This window comes from Alexandromys fortis, unplaced genomic scaffold (genome assembly GCF_014885135.2).
Source record: "Alexandromys fortis isolate MF-2015 unplaced genomic scaffold, M_Fortis_MF-2015_v1.1 scaffold_129, whole genome shotgun sequence".
Classification (NCBI taxonomy): domain Eukaryota; kingdom Metazoa; phylum Chordata; class Mammalia; order Rodentia; family Cricetidae; genus Alexandromys; species Alexandromys fortis.
This window is the reverse complement of record NW_026068022.1, coordinates 1,201,681-1,223,812: the sequence shown is the minus strand read 5'-3', so window position 1 is coordinate 1,223,812 and position 22,132 is coordinate 1,201,681. Positions and strand designations below refer to the sequence as shown.

The 22,132-nt window shown below is 33.2% G+C and overlaps 1 pseudogene; it reads right to left on the bottom strand.

Annotated features, from left to right (window-relative positions):
• Positions 1-1,181: 1,181 nt before the first annotated feature.
• Positions 1,182-22,132, bottom strand: part of LOC126514444 (ribose-phosphate pyrophosphokinase 1-like) — an 82,115-nt pseudogene continuing 61,164 nt past the window's right edge.

Genomic DNA, 22,132 nt, shown 5'->3' with positions numbered 1-22,132 from the left:
ATTCAGGGGAACAGTTAAATGATGAGCAAAAGATTTTTCAAAATGTTTTCTCTACACTTAAGGAATAGTATGCAATTTATTTCATTTAAATATAGAATTGTTCTTCTTTCTAAAAGTTTTCTTTTGAAAAACATTTGATGCTTATATATCTTTATTAAGATAATCATTATTACATTATAATCTCAAAAAATTAAAAAAGTAAAAAGAAATATAAACTTCTCCCTATAGAAAAGTTATGATTGATAATAGAGTATACTTTACTTTTTATTTTTTTTACATTAGCAGATATTTTATTAAGTTCTCAACAAGAGACTACAACACCAAATTGTTTAGCAGAAATCTGTTCAATTGAGAGACCAAATGGATCCAAGAAAGATGAAAATTAAATACTTAAATTAATCAAAAGGCACTAAGACACCAGCTCAAACTTACCGCCATAGTGGTAAGAGGCTAAGGAAGACTACACTACAGCAAGTTATCTAATGTGAAATTTAGCAGTTACATATCAAGAAGCAAGTCTCTTACAGAAGATTATGGCACAAGTGCAATGATCACTGAGTCCAAGATATTTTTGGCTAGGAAAAGTTGAAGATGGCTGAAGGTAAAGCCAAAAGGAAAGGAACCGGTGTAGAGAATTCAAGCTATAGAGTTAAACAGATGGCAATGGATCAGGCTTCTTCCTCCCGAAGGTTAATTACTGCATTGAGCTACCTGCCCCTGCCTAACAGGGTGCTCAACTACTGGAACTATGTTTAAGGATGCTCAGGGCTCTTGCTATAGTTTAACACAAACCTCTGAAAATGTGTCACATATGGGCTGACTTTGTTGCTAGTCATTCTGAATGAAGAAAAACCCCAAAGCATTCCTGAGCAATGGAATATGAGCTTTGTCAATTATGTACTATGGACCTTGTGGAATATTCTCAATAGTCTACAAATCTTTCCGCAGCTGACCTCTAGTTAAAGCTGCAAGGCTCACAAAATAAACAAGCAAGTCAGGATGAAACAACACAAGTAGGACATCCTAGCAGTTAACTACGATCTGTCTTTTTCCAATTTAGGCTAAATTCTAATGTATCTAATGTGGGATGTAAACATCTACACTGGAGCAAGCTGGGCCTTATGCAAGAAACGTGAGTGATGGGGTTGGTTTATTTTCAAAAAGCTTCAGAAGTTATTCTGTTATAAAGGAACATGGCTGAACAGGTAGGAGACAAATTCGCCATTGTGGGTTCTTCTGATGGCATCTGCAAGGATCATGGAGATGTCAATCACCTGTATTTTGGAGCAGCGTTTCATCTTATCCCCCTGAGGTATGGTATTGGTGACTACTACTGCTTCAAAGCATGCGTTGTTGATGGGAAATGGCTGGGCCAGAAAAGATTCCATGAGTCAGGTTAGCATAAACTCTGGTAGCTCCAGCTGAGAGAAGTTTGTCAGCGGCATGACAGATTGTACCACAAGTGTCAGCCATGTCATCCACAAGAATAGCCACCCTATCCTTCACATCTCCTACTAGCACCATGTGGTTCACTTCATTGGCCTTCTTCCGTTCCTTGTGAATCAAGGCAAAATCCACATTCAATCCGTCTGCAATGGAGGTCACTCTCTTGGCTCCACCAGCACCAGGTGAGACAATAGTACAGTTTTTCCACTCAGATATATTCTCCCTTATCCACTTTAAGAAAGCTGGCTCTGCATATAAATGGTCTACTGGGATATAAAAAAAAAATCCCCCTGAACTTGAGATGCATGTAGATTCATGGTGATAATATGATTCGCTCCTGCGACAGATAGCATATTTGCAACAAGCTTAGCTGAGATGGGAAGCCGACTCTTATCCTTTTTATCCTGGCGGGCATACGGGAAACACGGCATGACTGCAGTCACCCGGCTGGCTGAAGTAATCTTGCAAGCATTAATCATGATTAAAAGTTCCATTAGATTGTCATTTATCTCGCCACACCCACTCTGATCAATGTAGACATCCTCTCCACGTCCACTTTCTCCAATTTCCACACAGCTCTCCTGGTTGCTGAATGTCTTAGTCACCACCTTGCCTAGCTCCAGGCCCAGACAGTCAGCAATTTTCTGGGATAAGTCCTGGTGGGAGCTCCTGCTGAAGACTTTGATATTCGGTATTTTGGGCAACTACACAGACATGCTCTCTGTTCAGTGGTTACTGCCGCTGCGGAGAATGGATACGAAGTCAGCTAGTAGCCTGGACACCTACAGCACCGCGTTCCTACTCTGCCATCTTACCATAATACAGTATTCTTTCGGGTGCCAGTTTGAAGTCATAATAAATGATAGAAAATTTATTAAAATCATTTAATATATTGTGGTTATAAATACCATACAAGTTATAAACTAGAAGAATTAGATTTACTTTCTTCGATTTACAGCTATTTTCCCAATTATTTTGTATACTTAAATTTGCAGGTCACAGAACTGGCTTTGTGGGAGCCTAACCTGTTTGGATGCTCACCTTCCCAGTCCTGGATAGAAGTGGGAGGACCTTGGACTTCCCGCAGGGCAGGGAATCTGGACTGCTCTTCGATTGGGAGGGGGAATGGAATGGGGGGAGGGGGAGAGGTGTAGGGGAGGTAGGGAGGGAGGGAAGGGGGCCATGTGTGCGAGGATGGGGAGGGAAATGGGAAACAGGAGGAGGCGGATTTTTTTTTTGTTTTTGCAACAACTAAATAAAATAAAATAAAATTTGCAGGTCACAATCTGTTATTAATAAAAACTGGCAGTTTTAAGTATCATTCTGGGGTCAATGACTTTAAAAGCAGCAGACATTCTGCAAGGTATGTAATACCAGACTGTGAGGGTCTTCAGAGCAAATAGACAGTTGTCTTGTGACCCCAAAATATGTGTCATTATTGCACCTTTGATGATGTAATGTCATGATCATTGATGCTGTTTATAGGCTTTTATGATAGATGGTACTGCTGATTTCTTTTCTTTGTTGCTACATTCACAACATCACTGGATGCTATGAGAATCAGAGGATATTTGAGGTCAGTACCAAATTGATTTCTCCATCCTGTGTATCATGTGTGCAATGTCTTCATCAGGAGGATATAATCATAATTTCTTAAGAAAAAAATCACAAAAAAATTTTAAAAAAGAAAAAGAAAAAAATCACATTTAATAGCAATAACCATGTTGTTTGGGGGTATCTTATACACTTTTGACCAACAACTCAATAAGAGAATTTACACTACTAAATTTGGGTTTCTTTTATAGATAGTCTATGGTTATGTTGGGGAGAATTACCACCACCCCTAGGGTGTAACTTCGATTAAGTTACAAAAAGTTAATTTCTTTACCATTTTTTTCAAGTAGCCTTAGTGTTATTTATTTTTTCTCCTTCGCACTTTGTAAAAGAGACAAAGTCCCAAGTGAATGTACATTATTGACATGAGCACAGACAATCAAGATCTCAATGCCTTAGACTCATGGGAATGGCAAATGCCTCCCAGGATCAAGTTCAGAAAGGTAAATGGGCCCCTATGGTTAAAGCATAGATTTACAAACACTTTACATTTACCTAAAGACAGTGTCTGCAGAAAATTTAATGGTGGCTCCCTCTTCTGAGAAAATAGCAACCGGTATAATAAATGTTACTCCTGGTATATCTCCATCTCCATCAGAGCATATGGCCCACCTGAGGTTAGTGTTCTGTTCATGTGTCTGTGGTTTCTTTAGTTTCTATCAATCCATTTTGGCCAACACCTAAATTGGAAAGGCCACAGAGCCTCTATCTATATTTCTTTTTACTCAATTTAGCATTTTCTCATTCATAGAGGCTACATCTTAATAGCCTCTCTTCTAGAGACTTTGTTTCTCAATACATCTTTCTTACTGACTATAATACAAAAACAATGTTTTTACTAAATTTTTATTTGTTTTATTGTGTAGCTTTCTTCCTGTGCCCAAAGAATAAATTAATGATATTTTTATAGAAATCCAGAAAGTCAAACTAAAAAAGTTGTTTATATAATAGTTAGACTCTCTTTTTAATTAATTTAGTTTAATTTTATTATAGTTATTTGGACAGCTAATTAAATTTTATCTTTCTTAAGGACATACAAACTGCATAAAAATTTTCATAATATATTTCACAAGTAAAGGTCATACATACTTGTGAGAAAAAAACCTGGAAATTTTTATGTTAGGAAATTAGTATAGTAAATTACATACTAAGGACACTTGAGTCTGTTTAGTAAATAGATGTTTTGAAGAAATAGATGTTTTGGTTTCCTTGGTTATTGAACACTATTTCATTACTGGCTTAGTAACACAGAAACATGACCTTACTTNAAAGAACAACAAATAAAATATAAAAAAGAAGAAAGTTGAAAACTCAAAAAATTGCACTAGACAAATTTTGAGGCAGATGTAATTAAATTAGGGACAAGCAGTGTAAATAGAAGTTATATTTCCATTGACCGGTTGAGATTTATTTCTGTTTTCACTAACTACTACCCATGATGACTTATCCTATCCTACACATAAAATTGAAATGACCTCTTCATTAACTGTAACCCCACTATAATAGCAGAAGAAATTATTAAGTCAGTGGAGAGTATGAAGTTGTTTGAATTTGTTTTTGGATTCTGTTCACTGACTAGTTTGACATTGGCAATACTTGATATTCAAAGAAAGGATTTATTCATAATGTACTTAAGTCTATGAAGGGAAGCTCTGGGAGAGAAGCTTCTAGTTAGAAGCAGAATTAGATACTGATTGCAAATCCGAGTATGAGCTACACTAGACAGATATAAATTTTCAGCAGTTTTGGAAAGATATCAGTTTTTCAGAACTTTTAGTTATTGCAGGAAATAGAAGTTTTAGATTTTTAATGTTCTTGGCCTATTGCTCAAATCTACAGAATGTGTAGTGGGTTTCTTTTTTCTGCTCAAATTTCTTTATTCTTGAGAATTTACATACATATGCAAAATATGATTTAATCCATCACCAAAATTTTCCCTTTCAACTTCCTAAATATACCACTCAAATTTCACCAAAAAACGTAAGAACTGAGTGAAAAACAAAACTGCTGTGAAAAGCAATCTTCCGGACCTTGCTGGCATCTTTGAGCCTTTAGTTGCCAGGCTTCTTGAGGCTTTGTATTCCCACAGTCACTGCTAGGCTTCCTTATCCCCCAAGAAAAGGTGACTGCACTATCTGCCCATTCCACAGCCCCACAATCCAAGATGTCTGTTCTGCAGCTCATGATGCAGGACAATCAGACACAATAGGGAGTTGAGACAAGCACGAGCTGAGTCTATTATTGTGAGCATCAGCTTATATAGCTTAAGTGACATGGTGTGATATGGGGGTACCTACATACAATGAGAGGCAGCAAAGCCGTCCCTCTGAGTGTTGGCGCATCTAGCTAATTTTTGCTGTCTCTTCCTCTTTTAAAGTCTAGCCAAACTTTTCTCTGTCCTACAGGCCTAGAAATACAGGCTCTGAGATAATGTTGGCCCAGAAGACCTAACATGATGATTGAGCTCATGAACCTCATCATCATGGTCACAGACACAAGAACCAAAAAAATCAAGTTGGCCAAAATTCAGCATAGGTAGGCAATGTGCTCTTTGGATTCCATCCTTTTATAAGGAGTTACTTATTGGCAGTTGATTTCAGTGATAGGGGAGGGAGGTTGTGTTAAAATTGTGGCTGCCAAGAAATTTATCATGCTCCAGTGGACGCATGTCCAATGTGTTCTTGTCTTCATCTATTGATGGAGGAGGGTCATCTTTCTATCTGTTGTTTCATTGGTTAAGTAATAAAGAAACTGCTTGGCCTACCTAATTTTCTGTCCTATCAGAGGCCAAGCAGTTTCTTTATTACTTAACCAATGAAACAACAGATAGAAAGATGACCCTCCTCCATCAATCTTTTTCAAAGATTTTCTGGGGAAACAAAGGATACAGATTCCACATTGAGATGGTGGAATGTATAATGTCTGTTAAGCCATGTAAGTATTTGCTATAGCAGCAATTAAAGATAGACAAACTAGCCAATATGTGAATGAAGCAGTTCTCAAGATCTACTAGATATAATATTTTCATATATAGAGCTTGATATTTACAGTCATCTCTCATTAAGAAACGCTACTTGATATAGTTCTAAAAGTTGTATTTATCCTGCACCCTTTGCTCTGCCATTGCTTTCTCTTAGTGATCTGCTTTTGAAATACAGTCCTCTCCTATTCTCATCTTGATGTCAATTGTGAAATTCTTTCACACAGTAAGGATCTACCTCTTGCCACACCTTATGTTTTTGGCTAATCCCTGATTTTATGATAATACACCTCCTTGATATTTCCCATTACTCTATTTACTCCTTATGCTTTTTTTCATGTGCTCTTGTTTCGTTCCTTTCTTTCCTTTTTGTTCTTATTAGAGCTTTAGAAACAATCAAGCAAAACCAAAACTGATTAGACTTCCATCTAAATGCCTCCACATTTCCTACTCTAATGACTTAATGGCAAGAAGATTGCACAATAATTAAGGAACTGAATTGTCTTGGGATGCTGACATTAAGCTCACTGTCCTAGAGGGATTATTTTAGAAACACCCCCAAAGTCAAGTTGTTCTTACTTTTTGTTTTTCGAATTACATGTTGATGTGGAAAAATAAACCATAAATATATATTATTAAAAGTTTTGTTTTTATATATTACCATTTTGAGAATTAGGAATATGGGCTGTCACTTATTTCCCTCCATCTGATCTCCAACTGAGTGGTTGTATTCATTTAGAGACTTGATTTAAATAAGACATACAAACGATTCATTCAAATAGTGATTCAGAAACAGAAAGCAAGAAGGCTCCACTTACTTGGATGATATCATATGAAATTTAAAGATGACCCAGAAAACTAGACAGTGAACAATTGTGCATCAGAGCACCAAAGAAAAGAACAATACTATAATCTCCTTAATTATTATACCCAAATTCAAAGCAACATCAATTTAGCTATACCAACTGTATTTCTCGAAATGAGAACTAAGTACTAAAAATGGTGCTGCTTTTATTGATGCTTAAAGATTTTATGATCTACTCAGAAGGCAGAGGCAGGCGGATCTCTGTGAGTTCGAGACCAGCCTGGTCTACAAGAGCTAGTTTCAGGACAGGTTCCAAAACCACAGAGAAACCCTGTCTCGAGAAACAAAAAAGCAAACAAACAAAAAAAACAATAAAAGATTTTATGATCTAATATTATTATCACCATTTTTTGTTCAGCATCTTTTGTTTTACCTAAAAGAATTACTGGCATAAATTCATAAAATAGCAGATGGGTTTCAAGACTTATTACTTGTATATATTTTCTCTTAAAAAATCAAACCTTTAGGTTAAATTATGCAAAATGTAGGATCACATTTTAAACTATGGATCACCTACAATTATGTGGTATAAGAAGATTTATTCAGTCACATTTCACAAACAGAAAATTAAGATAATTAAATAAACATCTGAGTCATTTTCCTTGCTTTTTATCTTTTATTACTCCGTTTTTCATATTTATTATCTTCTTTTGCAGTATGTGATTGTCTTCCCAGACAATGAAGAGCATTTCTACAACTGATCCAACTCTTTAGGTCTGACACATTGTAATAACTTATATATAAAACTGTTATATCTATGAAACAACACAATACTTAAAAATATTCATTTCTTTGACTTTTTCTCTATCTTCATTGATGAACACAAATTGTGGCATAAAAATGTGGTCATAATTGTGGAGCAGTGAATAAAGTATATGGTACTGGATTAGTCTACCAACAATCTGATAAAATACACTGTCACTTGACATTTTATAATTTTTTGCCCTATTTTATTTCAAAGAAATGTAATGACAATTGATATTATCAGTTGAAAAACAAGTCTATATTTCAGAATATATTTTAGGAATAAAATAATTTAGCTCAAATCTGTATCCTTAGTATTATTACCAAATTCATAAATAATTCTACCTGAGACATGGTTTACTGTTTCAAAGAGTGAAATATGCTTTATAAAAGCAAATGAAAAATAAAAGTGATATTTGGATTATATCTACTCAAAAATAGTGTTCATATTTTGGCACATATACAAGACAAAATGTCATATTTGAGAGGATTTTATATTACAACATTTTATAATTTGACTCTTATATTCATTCATTTATTACAAAATAACTTTATAAAATTCTATAGTATATAATCAAACAAAATCATTTTATAGAATTATATAGTATATAATCAAACAAAATCATTTTATAGAATTATATAGTATTTCCCTTTATTCTACATCCTTATCATTAAATTTGAATTATTTGTGTTTCTAGACATTTAGTTACTTGAGTTCTTTATATGGTTTGGATATAAGTCCTTTATCAGATGAGTAGTTGGTAAAATATATATACCCATCCTGAAGCCGGTATACCACTGAGGGGAAAATTAATATAGTACAATATAACATTAATAAATCCTATCATTTTAATCAATTATTTCATCAAATGAGCAATGATGAAGACAAAAGCAGAAGCAGCAAGGAATTACTGCATACTTACAATCTGTACTATTTCCTATTAGCAACCCAGACACTATTCATAAAATAACGCCTTGGCGCTGTTGCAAGGAGGGGCCACTTGTTTGTCCCAGCTCCCTGGCTCACTTATCCCTCAAATAACCACACAGAAATTGTATTCATTAAAACACTGCTCTGCCCATTAGCTCTAACTTCTTATTGGCTAGTTCTTATACTAATTTAAACCATTTCTATTAATCTGTGTATCATCACGTGGCAGTGGCTTACTGAGAAAAATTCCCAGCATTGGTCTCCAGAGGATCCATGGTATCTCCCTCTGACTTTGCCTCCTTTCTCCCAGCATTTCATTTAGTTTCTCCCACCTACCTAAGTTCTACCCTATCAACAGGTCCAAAGCAGTTTCTTTATTAAACAGTGAAAGCAACACAAAGACAGAAGGACCTCCTACATCATTTCCTTTTTTCTCTTTAAACAAAAAGGAAGGCTGTAACTTTAAAATAGTAAAATTACATATAACAAAACAACTCTCAAGCAAGTATTACAGTTGCAATATTTATATCTACTTTACCTTTTATTACAACTAAGAAAAACTATAAATTATACAACTCCATCAAAGATTCCAGAAGGATATAATATTACCTATGTAAACTGGAAGTGTATTGTAAGCAACTTTCAAAATTCTAGAATTGACAGAGACATCTTGCTGCCTATACAGTTACCCAAAGTTCTTCTGTGCCATTGGGGCATCTATCTTTAGCCTACAGGCCCATAGTGTCCAGAAGACTTTTCCATGAAGCAGGAAATTTTAAAGACAGTTCTGTGTACATTGACCATTTGCCAGTCACTTTCTTCTGTATCCTGTAGAATGTCTTGCACACTCTTTCATGAAGCAGGAACCCTGAAGGATTATTTCATCTTTAGGCAAGTTCAACAGTCATTTCTCTGCGGGTCCTGCATGTCCAGTGAAGCAGTCCAGGAAAGAGCAGTTTATGCCCATATGGCTAACCAACTCCATGAAGAACCTCTTTCAATGTCCATCACCCTTTTGAAATAGCTTGGTGCTGCCAGGAGCAGATGTGTTTCATTGTTATGAAAAGTCTTAAGTCCTTAAATGCCATATTATGAAAGTCTCTGAAAGATGTGAAGAATACCTATCTAACTGAAATATATATATATATATATATCTTACTAACATGACTACAAGCTTGTTCTATCTTCTGAATGATGACCCACTCTTTTATTTCCCATGTTCCATAACAAGAGATGTGTAAGAGATCCTCCAAAACACATGTTTAGTTCTGTTGGACTGTGTTGATGTGACAAATATGTTGTCATTTTCTTAGGAAGACTATTACTAGTCATACTAAAGAAATAAGAACCAGGAAGAGAGAAGTCAGGAACAGATTTAAGAAATCATTCTATTGAAGTTCAGCTTAACGACATCTTTGATTTTTCAAAATTGTTCACTGTGTTGTTTAATAACTGAAATTTTATCCTTTAAAATAAAACACATTTTAAAGCGTGTTTTAAAATTGAATTAAAATTTATATATTTAAAGATTTATATCTAAATAAATTCCTATTATATTAAAAGACATAATTGACTAAGGTTTTATTCCATAAGGGTCAGGCAGTTAGCATAATTACAAGGGGAGGGAGTTTAAATATGAATAAAATTCTTCCTTCAAAAATCATTGTCTCTGATAGCATCATAGAGAAAACAACAGAGAGAAGTGTAAAATCTCTAATTTCAGATCAATTGATAATGGAATATTACAGAAGTGTTTAGAGATGTCAGAGATGTCTAGGTATGACTTTATTTAGCAGACTATCCTGTTCAACCTGCTTTTTGCAAGTGTATAAAATGTTGAGGTAGATCCCTATTTTAGGGGCTTATTTTAACTTTATTTTGTGAGCATGCTCAAGTGAATCATATTAATAAATTTGGAAACACACAATAAAAAATAATTTTGCCGAGATTTTATTCTGAATCAAGGAGTTAGTGAAATGATTTAAACTTGCAGGTACCTACTACTTCTCAAGCAGAAAAAAAAATTAATGATGTATAAAACTAGATTTTACCATTTACAGATCTGAATCTGGGGCTGTTCAGGGGCCAGCAAGTCAAAAATTTTATGTTCAAATGTTATTTAGTTTCAAGTGCAATAAATCTATGCATTTTATGTAGTAGAGAACTAAGAGGAAACTGCAGAGTAATTATTTTTGTGACCATGAAGTGGCATTGGATGTGACCTAACTTGTAATTATGTGAGCTTTACATAGAATGAAATGTCATTACTCTTCTAGTGTTGAATGTTAAAAACATTACATTTACTTAACTAGAAAACCAGGATAATTCTTATAAGGACACTTAGAGACTGAATTTTAAGGAGTTTGCAATTATTCATCAAAATGTTTCTAAACATTTTTTTCCTTCTAATATACAGAGTTTGTTAAAGAATCAGAGAATTCTAAGGGAAACTTCTCATATTTAAAATAAAAAGTTTAGGGTCAGAGTGAAATTAAGACAGTGAGTAGATGACAAGTGTAGTACCTGTTTTTGTTGTGATAAGGGGAACCTTAACTTTGAATTTGAATAAAATGGATGTTCTCAGGAATTGTTTTTTTTTATTTAACTTCCTAATTATAAAAATCATATTATACACAGGATGTGCATTCATTGTATAGAAAATTAGTAATTTATAAGCATCCCTGTATGTTACTCCTGTCATATAACTTTTTTATATCACTATGATAACAAATCAATCAAAATACTACTATTCACAGAAATATTGTTTGTTTAAAAACAATCTAATTTGGACAGACAAAGATGCCTCAAAGAGTGATAATGCTTGTCATCAAGTCTTAAGATTATATGCTCAGTCCCTGGAACACATATAATTGTGAAGCAGAGACTCCAACTGTAACTCTCTAATCTCCAACTATAGCTGTGACATATGTTCCCACAAACACATCAATCATCCACACAGAAAAATACATGCATTCAGCTTTAAAGAAATTTGTTTATTAAAATGTTTTGTTATATTCACACTAAGTGTATAAAAAATTAAAGCACCATGGAAATATCTTTATATACATTTCTGGTATCAAAAACTTGGAACTATTCTTTGAAAATGTAACTGATATCCTAGGAGAATTTTTATTTGAATATATCTTATTATTTATTTATTGATTGATTGCCATTTAGTATGTTTTTTTTTAAGTTAGTATAGACAATATCCACAAGGTAACTCTGGATTAAGTCTACATGTCTTTTCAGCAAATATGATGTTTGAGTTTAAAAATTAAGTCAGAACCAACAAAACTTTGTTGGGAAAACTCCTGAAATAGCATAAATGAAAAAAAAAACATGATAGGAATGAAATTTAAAATGCATTAAGCTCAAATGTCATCTCACTAAAACCCTAGTTTCCTTTCATTGATTGTAAAAGTCTACTCAAAGCATTGTTCTTGAGGAGAAGCAGGTAGCTGAGAATTATTTATAAAACTTTCATAGGTTGGAAATTATCATCTCAGTTGTTTTTCAGAGTGTTGGAAACTATGGGCTCTTTTTCTTAATAGAAAGCAGAGTGCTATTTTATGATAAAAGTCCAATGTTTCCACATCTCTTTCATTCATAATATAATTAACAACAACAAAGCACTTTTACATATGTTTGATAATAGATGGTCCTGTAGCAAAAGCACTGGGCCTGAAGCCTGATGACCTGGTTCCTAGGTCAAGAGGTTGGAAGAATAGAACTAATTCCAGTTCTCACTAATGGACACACAGGTGATGTAATGCACATGCATATATAGACATTACACACTAAATGAACACATAGATAAACCAGTAATTCACATTAAAAATATTAGATAGGTTACATGGTGTTTTTAATCACCTTATCTTACATACTTTAACTGCTGTTTTGTATAATGCTTATAAATCTCAGTTCATTTTGTTTTTCATACAAATTATGGCAGAAAACACATTTCTCTATCAAAACTAGAAAAATGAATTTAAGTTCTTGGTGTTTGATATTATCAGTTCTTTTTCACTTGAAGAGCATATATTAAAATTTTTGGATGAGGGGAAAAGGACTAGATATACATCACACATCTGTGTGTTTTCTTTCCACTTTGGGACCAATAATCATTTTCATAAGCTGCAGTCTGTATTTTTCACACTTAGACTTTAGCTAACATGAAATGTGCTTTTATATTCTTCCCCTTGTGCACAAAGACTGCTCATTCATTTTTGGCCACCCAAACTCAAAATAATCACACAGAAACTGTATTAATTAAAACACAGCTTGTCCAATCATTTAGGCATATTGCTAGCTAGCTCTTATATCTTAAATTAACCCATCCCTATTAATCAGTGTATTACCACGAGGTTGTGGTTTACCAGGAAGTTTCCAGGCTCACATCTTATTTTTCCAGGAGCTACATGGCATCTCCTTGACTCTGCCTAGTCTCTCTCTACATCTCCGGATTTTCTACCTGGCTTTGTTCTGTTTAGACACTGGACAAAGCAGCTTCTTATTAACCGATGACAATAAAACATACAGATGTTTAACACTGTGTTAAAACTGCTTGCTGTTTGGCATTTGTTTGATTCAACATTTTAAATATTATGGCCTACCAGAAACCTACCAAAACAAAACAAATCACCTGACTTCAGTAGGCATGCAAACAAAGAGTAGTAAGTGTTCATTGGGAACCAATTTCTCTGGAAACTGAGCTATTATATGTAAAATTAAAATATTAATACAAAGACAAGTTCAGTAAACTGTTATATATAAATTATCTTTTTTACTTTCAAATTTCTTAAAATAATGCACTCAGGATAATGTACAAGAATTCAAAAACTAAAAAGAAATTCTAGATCTGAATATTGACTAGTGAATTTGAAAACATATTTTCCTTAAGAAGATGGAGGGTAAAAACCCTGCAAAATTATTTTTACAATTATTTGACAATCTTTCCAAAGTTCAATAACTAGAAATTTGGCTACTAAGCTGAATGAAAGAGCAAATTTCTCTTTAGTTTACTTAAAGCAATCAATAGTTGCTAGGGCAAGTAGAATTCCATGTAAATATTTAATGGAAATCTCTCTTCAATTTTTAATTGTACCTCTTCCACATGAATTTTATCAGATTTGCTTGGTTCTGCCATTTGGAATATAAATAAAGAAGACTGAATTCCTACTTAAGTGAGTGTGGCCAATGAGATGTTCTCCAATAGATCACAGAACTAGATTTGATTCATTAGCCACAATTTATTTGTGACATATTTAAAGCATAATGTCACCTCTAAATTTCCTAACATGTGCCAATTTTGACAGGCAGTATCAAAAATAGAGTAGTGGAAAAGCCTTGGAGGTTACTACTCTATATGCATAGTCTCATTATGTCCTCATTTATTATAGCTTAAGAAAAACATTTTTTAAAAAAGTTGTATGTTCATCTGAGAATGTGGCTATAGAAATCCATGCACATATGTGTGACTGAATATAGATAGTATAGATAGACATATACACATATGTCTGTGTGTATACTGGTAATTTCAGTGCTGCTACCAAGATTAAAAATATTCAAAGATGATGATGATGCCCCATCCAGATATCTCAATTTGCTTATGACTTCTTCTAGAGTAGATCTAATCAACTGAATCATTTGTATCAAATATCATATATTTAATATCTACTATCCTCTTGTCTTTGATGGCTAGGGAGATGTTTATCTTCACATGAGAGACACAAAGCATACTGTCCAAGATAAGTAGTAGGTATTTAGATTATATCATATTTTTTCACCTTCTGAATAAAATGGAGACAATTTTTCATATTTTGTCATCCAGTTTAAAAGTTGTGGAGTATGTGCACTTTTAGGTAGCCATGAAGTAGATGTTTGGATGTCCTCTGGAGAAGGTTCTCTCAATGGAGTTCCTTCTCTGTCATTGTCACTTAAATTCAGCAGTGTGAGCCAATGGGCTAAGTCATGTCAGCATTGTTTATGTAGTTGAGTAAATTCTAGTAAATATTTTTGGAGTAAAACTAGATTGATTTCAACCATTGCTGGGCATTCAGAAAAGTTAATGTTAAGGATCAAGGAATTCAGGTGAGAATATACATCTGCTAGTAGAATTTACTGGATTTAGGGTTTAGTAAGAGTTCCTGCAGAGCCTCTGATTTCCATAGACAAAAATTAGGACTTTATTATCAATATTCTCTTACTATTTCTCTTTAGGTGTATGTATAATATTATTAAGGATGTATTTATACATCTTCCAAACTCATGGTTGAGGTTCTTTTATGTCATCCCTAGTTCTTTCAGTGGAAGCTAATTCTTTTGATATTGCTTGCCTTTGTTTTCAAGTTTTTAATTGAAATACAATGGCTCTCCTACTTTTCTCCCTCTGCTCCTTCTGAATAAACATTCCCCAACTATCCTCATGTCCTCCCCTACTCTCAAGTTGATAGTGTATTTTGTATTGAATATAATTCTTATATTATACCAATATGGGTTATAATTACATGTTATTGCCGTATACATTCTACTTACATGTAAAATATGTATGCCTAGGCATTCACAACTATACCAATAGAACTTACTATATCCTGTATTATTGCTTGGGAATATAAGGTTTGGAGCTGATCACTCTGCATTGGACAATCAATAAGAGTGTGTCTGACTGTTAGTACTGGTAAGTCCCTTGTATCAATATTATAGTACAGGAATATATAGGTATGTCTTATTCATTACTTTGTTAGGAATTTTGAGAGTGGTTGACAATGTAGTAAAATTAATTGATGTGAAGAAAGTACATAGTACATCATTCAATATAACTGAGAAGATTTCCATCATTTTCTAGGAATGATTATGAAACACACTCATGCTTTTATACCCTGTAAGATCTGTCCATGTTCTCGGACTGAGTTGCTGATGGGACTGCTGAAAATATTTCTTCTTAAAAATCATAAATATTGCTTGGAAAATTTGGTCGAAGAAAGTCATTCTGTATCACATACTGGCAGTCGAATATCAAATGACACTTTGGGTCCACGAAAAGAACTTAATTGTTGGCAAAATCTTGTATTCTACTTCTGTTGGTGTTTCTATCTTGAATAACAGAATTTCTCTATTTATGTCCTAGATACAACTTGAGGTTACTTTTAAGAAATTTCATTCTTTATTATAATGAAGTTTACCATAATTGCTAAATGTAAATAAAGAACAAAGGGAACTGTAAGCAAATTTCATATACTAAAAAAGCCCAGGAGTGTATCAGTTTAAAAAATATATAATCTAATATGCATATTCTCTATAATGATATTAGTAAGTATATATTAGGTTGAAATCTAAAACTGTACAGTCTACAGTTTCATGATGTGTGTATTCTATGATTTTTGTATTTGTAATGTAAAGTCGCTATTACTCCATTTATCATAGAATTATTTTATACTTGTTTCAAACTTACAACCACTAATAAATAATCTACTGAGTTTTCTAATGTGTGATTTATGCCCTTTTGCTGTTATTTAAAATCAGGTAAGATTAAATTTAGCATCAATTACAAAAAAATCATCATGCGCAAGGTTAAATTCAGAGATGAATCCAGGGTAAATATAATGGAAAGGGACAGAAAAATAGAAAATAAGAAGTTCAATAATGAAAACATTATATGCTTGTTTCAGTAGATTAATGATGTGGATTCCTCTCTGTATGCTGTGAATACCATTGGTTAATAAAAAATTAAAAAAAAAAAACTGTCTTGGGCCTGCACAGAGAATATAGCTAGGTAGGGGAAATTAAACTGAATGCTGGAAGAAAGAAAGAAGACTTAGTGAGAAACCATGTATCCCCTCTGAAGCCAGATGCTGAGAACTGTACCCCCTCAAGCCACAGCCTCGTGGCAATACACAGACTAACAGAAATGGATTAAATTAATGTGTAAGAGTTAGGGCTGGAGAGATGGCTCAGACTTTAAGAGAAATGGCTGCTCTTCCAAAGGACCCATATTCAATTCCCAGCACCCACATGGCAGCTCATAACTGCCTGTAACTCCAGTTTCAGGGAATATGACACCTTCACACAGACATACATACAGGCAAAATCCCAATTTACACTAAATGGATTAAAAACAGAGTTAGACAAAAAGAAGATAGAGCTAATAATGGGCTAAGCAGTGTTTACAATAATATAGATTCTTTGTGATTATTTCGGATCTGAGATACTGGGCAGCCAGGAAACAAATGAGCACCCTCCTTACTACAGATTACTGGAAGTTGATTCCACTATGGTCTTTTGGGATATGGCATGGACCCTGTCTTACCCCAGAAAGCAAAAACATAGCTTTTTCTATTAATGCAGATTTATGCAATGGAAGCTTTAAACATGGTGCTACTGTGTATAGTCCTCTTAAATCTCTTTCCCACAACTAGTAAACTTCCAGAACTGTTTTGAGACTAATTATTAAATATTAGATATCCTTTAATTAGTACCTTCCTTAGAATTGTTCAAATATGTTTGTCTTCATTTGGAATCTGGTTTCCATGAAATTCCATTTATACACCACTCAGATTGAAACACATGAGTTTTGTCTACAGAAATGAACTTGGATCTGGAAATATGTGTGTAGTGTTGTAGTTCTCTTCAGTAGTACAGTATATATATGTACTACTGAATATATATATTATATATTCATATATATATATATATATATATGAAATTTGTTAGAATTCTGAGACACATTCCTAGTGTTCAAAACATACATGTACATGAATAGAACGCTGTAGGTCTAGGAGGGTTGGCTCACCAGTAAGAAGTATTGACTACTTTTCTGGAAGATTTTTTTGTTTGTTTGTTTTTTTAGGACTTGGTTTCTCTGCAGTTTTGGAACCTGTCTTGGAGCTAGCTCTTGTAGACCAGGTAATCAGAAAATGAAGTTCACAGTTCTCAGATCAAGTTTGTTTGATGAGCAGATAAATGTTTCATATTTGTAAAATAAGAGGTTCCATATTTTTGTTGGGTTATTTTTGGAGCAATTATATACACAGTGGTACATATCATCCAAACATTATATAGCAATTTTTTAGATTAAAATATCCCATTTTGTAGTGAAGCTTTGTAAAACTTATGTTTTTAGAAGGAAGATGAAAAACAAGTTATTTTAAGACAGACTGTTCATAGTTAAAACAAGATTTCCTGACTAGCCATGCATTGGGGCTGAGTAGGCTTTGAAGACATGAGATGTTTATAGCTAGATAAAATTACAGGACATCCTAAGGGCAGGTGAAATGATCAATATTAAAGGGCAACTCGTTAAACTTGGGATGTATAAAACTCAACTTGTTTCATGAAGTCATCCAAATTGAGCAGAATCACTAGTGCCCTTCACAAGCATACATAGTTGTAAAAAGTACTGAAAGAAACCCTTACACGAGTGAGCTTTCTGGAAGAAGCAGATCAACCAAACAGCCTGAAAGAAGCAAGGAACAGCCTAGCTTCCTTTAAGAAGTTTAAACCAACTTAGCCACATAGAAAGGACACTCACAAAATTATTGATCTGCCTTTAGGTTTTATGTTTCTTAAGCTGCTACACATGATTGGTGATCCAGGGCACCTGTGTCATTTCTGCTTTTGAAAGAAATTCCTCACTACTACTCCTACAAGTGACCCTGGTAAAACTGAAGTTGATTTTGATAATATCTGTACTTTGATTCATTGACCTAGCATGAGTAAATGTATTTGTCATGTCTCCCTAGAGAGAGTGTCACAAAATACTATGTAATTCACCAGAAATTGCCTAAAAAGGACCAAGTTTTCCATATTTATGTTTCTCATATAATTTCAATGATACACTCTCTCTTCTACAGTAACTTCACATTCACTAAACATCATCTATTGAGAGACAGAAGAAAGATAAACACTCTTTGTTCAAATATTGCTACCTGATTTTGGTGCTCAGAATCCTTGTAATATGTAGAATGATAGGGCAGACTAAAATGTTGTTTTGCCTCAGTACATGTGANGCACACACACAGAAACACATACAAATAAAAAAATCATGTATATATTTATCATTGACTTACTAGATATCAGAATAAATTTCTTTTTCCTCACACACCTTCCATGTCATTGGGCAGTTTATACCTCTAGACTATTTTAGCCACTGCATTGCTGTAGGGAATACATTGATTTTTGACAGAGTTACAATCACCCCATAAACAATTATTTTGTATTCTGTAAGGCAGTACATAATGTGTGATTGTCTCACTGTTGGTGATAATAAGTTTCATAAGTTGAATAAGGTGGTAACTCTCACCTCTCTCTCTGGGAAAGGTTCATTTACACCTTTTTAAAGTAAGAAATATTCTGTAAAATGATGCTTTGAAATTGTCGCAGATGATGCTTCCATTTTGTATGCATCTTGTAACACTAATCAGACAGCTATTGTAAAGAACAAAAGACCTTTATATTCTGCTATTATAGTCTAGGTGGAGACACCTGCTCCTTCTGACAACTGTCACGCCTCTACTTCTGGTGCTGCACACAGACACCTTCAGCATCATCAATGACGGTGAACTCAATATACCTCCTTCCTCACTTTAGTGGGCCGTGTTTCTTTATGATAAATAATTTCACAAGGATAGCAGAATTTCAGGGAATATTATACATACAAAATTTAAATGTTATGTCTGGCCTATGAGGTCCTTCATAGCTTGTCCTCTGTTCTATGCTATTTGCCTATTTCCTAGTGGCTATAATGCTATTTGTACTTTGGATATTTTATGTCTTATTCATCCTGCCAGCTTGTGGCTCTTTACTTTTAATCTTACATTTCTCTTACATGTGGTTCTAGGTATCAATAAAAGTAATTGGAGAAGAATACAAACTGACAGTTTAATCCAAATTTTCATTCTGGCACCCATGGTTACTAGCATTTTGGATGGCCCTTGGAAAGCATTCATCATGTATGTGGTGAACTAATTAATGAATTAATAAAATTGTGTTTGATGTCAGCTTTTCTCATACTGACTTGGTACAGAGTAAAGTTACATTTATCTATAAAGAATAAAAGATTTCTGTACTAATTTAATTGCTTAACTGAATGTTTGAATGTTAGTCTTACAAAAAAAGAATAAAATACTCCTTTTTAAGAAAACATATAAATGTTGTGATCTATTATGAAATTAAAATTTACTAATAAAGTTTGAGTGCAATTATTTTTAGTTTTAATTTATTTTGTGAGATGGTGTAATAATGCTTTCTAAATGATAAAATATTTAGTAATTTAAAGTAATGAATTGCACAGTATTAATTAACTTATTTTTAATGAAGTTAAAATTATTCCACGACAGTACAAAAATCTGCAATTTATTAATTTTGAAAGTATGCTATAGCAAAAATATTTAAATACATACCCAAAATCTTATAACATTAGCAAAGTGAAGAATACTCATAAAAGCAGAAAAGAGCACAAAAGAAAATATAAATAAATTATTTCTGTGTTAGTTAGAGTTTCTTTTGTTGTATAAACATCATGACCAAAAGCAGCTTGGGGAGGAAAGGGTTTACTCCTGCTTAACATGTTCCTATCACCATCCATAATGGAGAGAAGTTAATGCAAGAGCTACAACTTGAATATAGAGGCAGGAACTGAAATAATCTTGCTAATAGCTTGATCAGTCTACCTTGTTACAGAACTAGGGATCATCAGTTCAAGAGTGGTACACCTCACAGTGCCCTGGCCCTACCAGAAGTCTAATCTTAAGGACACATTTTTTTTGATTAAGATTCCTTCTTCCCAGATGACCCTGGTTTGTGTCTAGTTGGTGTAATAACTACCAAGAACAATCATATAAGTTGATTTTGAAAAATATTTTTCTGCTTGCTTCCATTTGGAATAATATATGTACTCTTGAAAGTTTTTCAAAGTTTATCCATTTGGAGATTTACTGAAGTTTGAATAGTCAGTTTAATATAAATTATGAGTACAAGCAATTTCTTCCATTTATGATACAACATGAAAATATTAATATATTACTTCTAGCTAATAGGAAATGCTATCTATACATTTTTGAGTCGCTATTCTTGATCATCACAAAATTGTTTGGCTTTGAATTTTGGGTGTAAGAGAGAATTATTGAAATAATACTTTTGCATAGACTTATTTATCTTTTCCTACCTCTATTCTTGGTTAAAAAAACAATATTGAAGCTTATAAAATATGAGATTCTACAAGAACTAGTTCCAGGACAGGAACCAAAAAGCTACGGAGAAACCCTGTCTCAAAAAATCAAAAAAAAAAAAAAAGAATATTTTGTAAATATTTACAAATTCATGTACTTACTGAAAACATTTATCTGTAAACTGTTTTTGCCTTCAGAATTTCTCAATGTTCAGTTTTGTGGATTTGAAGGGGAAAATATCACCCTTGAGCAAACAGCACAACCACTAGGTGGTAGTATATACTTTTGTATTTTACAAAGTGTACTTAATTTTAATTCATTCTTTCAAATATTTTTCTTAAGAATGATGGTCGCTTACTTGAAGAACAAATCTAAACAGTGTTATGCTTGCATTACTATATAATTTGTATTTGAAGATTTTATAATTCATATAATTTGTATTTAGTGCACCATTATTATATTGTAAGGGAAATTATTGATCTAATTTCACGTTTTTAGAAATTTTATTGTTCAAAAATACAAACATGGCAAATTTCTTTATATAATAATAAAATTGTTTTATCATGATATAATAAAAGTTTTTTTCTATTTTTTTCACATATAAGTTTTAGATATTAAATTTTCTTGTCCTTCAAAAATCCTTTTCAGTTGAAATGTAAATATGAATAGTTTGTTTCCTTGTGCTCATGCTCTTTGACAAAGGTAGATTTTTGTGTAAGAATTCTCAGATGGAAGAAATGTAAATTCATAAACAAACATTTTAAATGAAATATTCTTGGGCATTCAATTCTTTCCTTTGATTCCTAATTCAGACACACTTCTGTGAAGATGAGATTAGCTAGATGCTATTGTCAGTAGACAAACAAATATCAAAAGCTTTTTACAACTTGTTGAATCTCTACTTTTGCAAATTGTTGGAGAGGTCAACCAAGAAAATATTATAGTTTATTATATTATAAAGTGAGTAAAGAAAAAATTCAGTTTTTTTTAAATTGTCTCTGTAGAAGGTTTGAAGCTCATAAAGCATATTTGAAAGATTATTTAGAATATTTCTGAAATGATATGGAGGAATCCATGTAATAGAGGTGTTGCTTAGATACATTGCACTGGCGTACATACCAAAGGCCTTAGTTTGATTCCTTTTGTTGTGGGAAAATGTATTCCAAAGGAAGTGTGCAGCACTTTAGCTATGATTTTCATAATAGTCATGTTATTAAGACTTAACATTGATTTTATAGCATTTGGATAAAATATAAATCTTTATCAATAAGACATATGGAACAAAAGTTACCACAATTTCTTTCATTTATAAATTAATTGAAAGGAAAATTTGTTGAGTATTACTTTGGAGATTGATTCTACTTTATTTAAACATAAACAATTATATA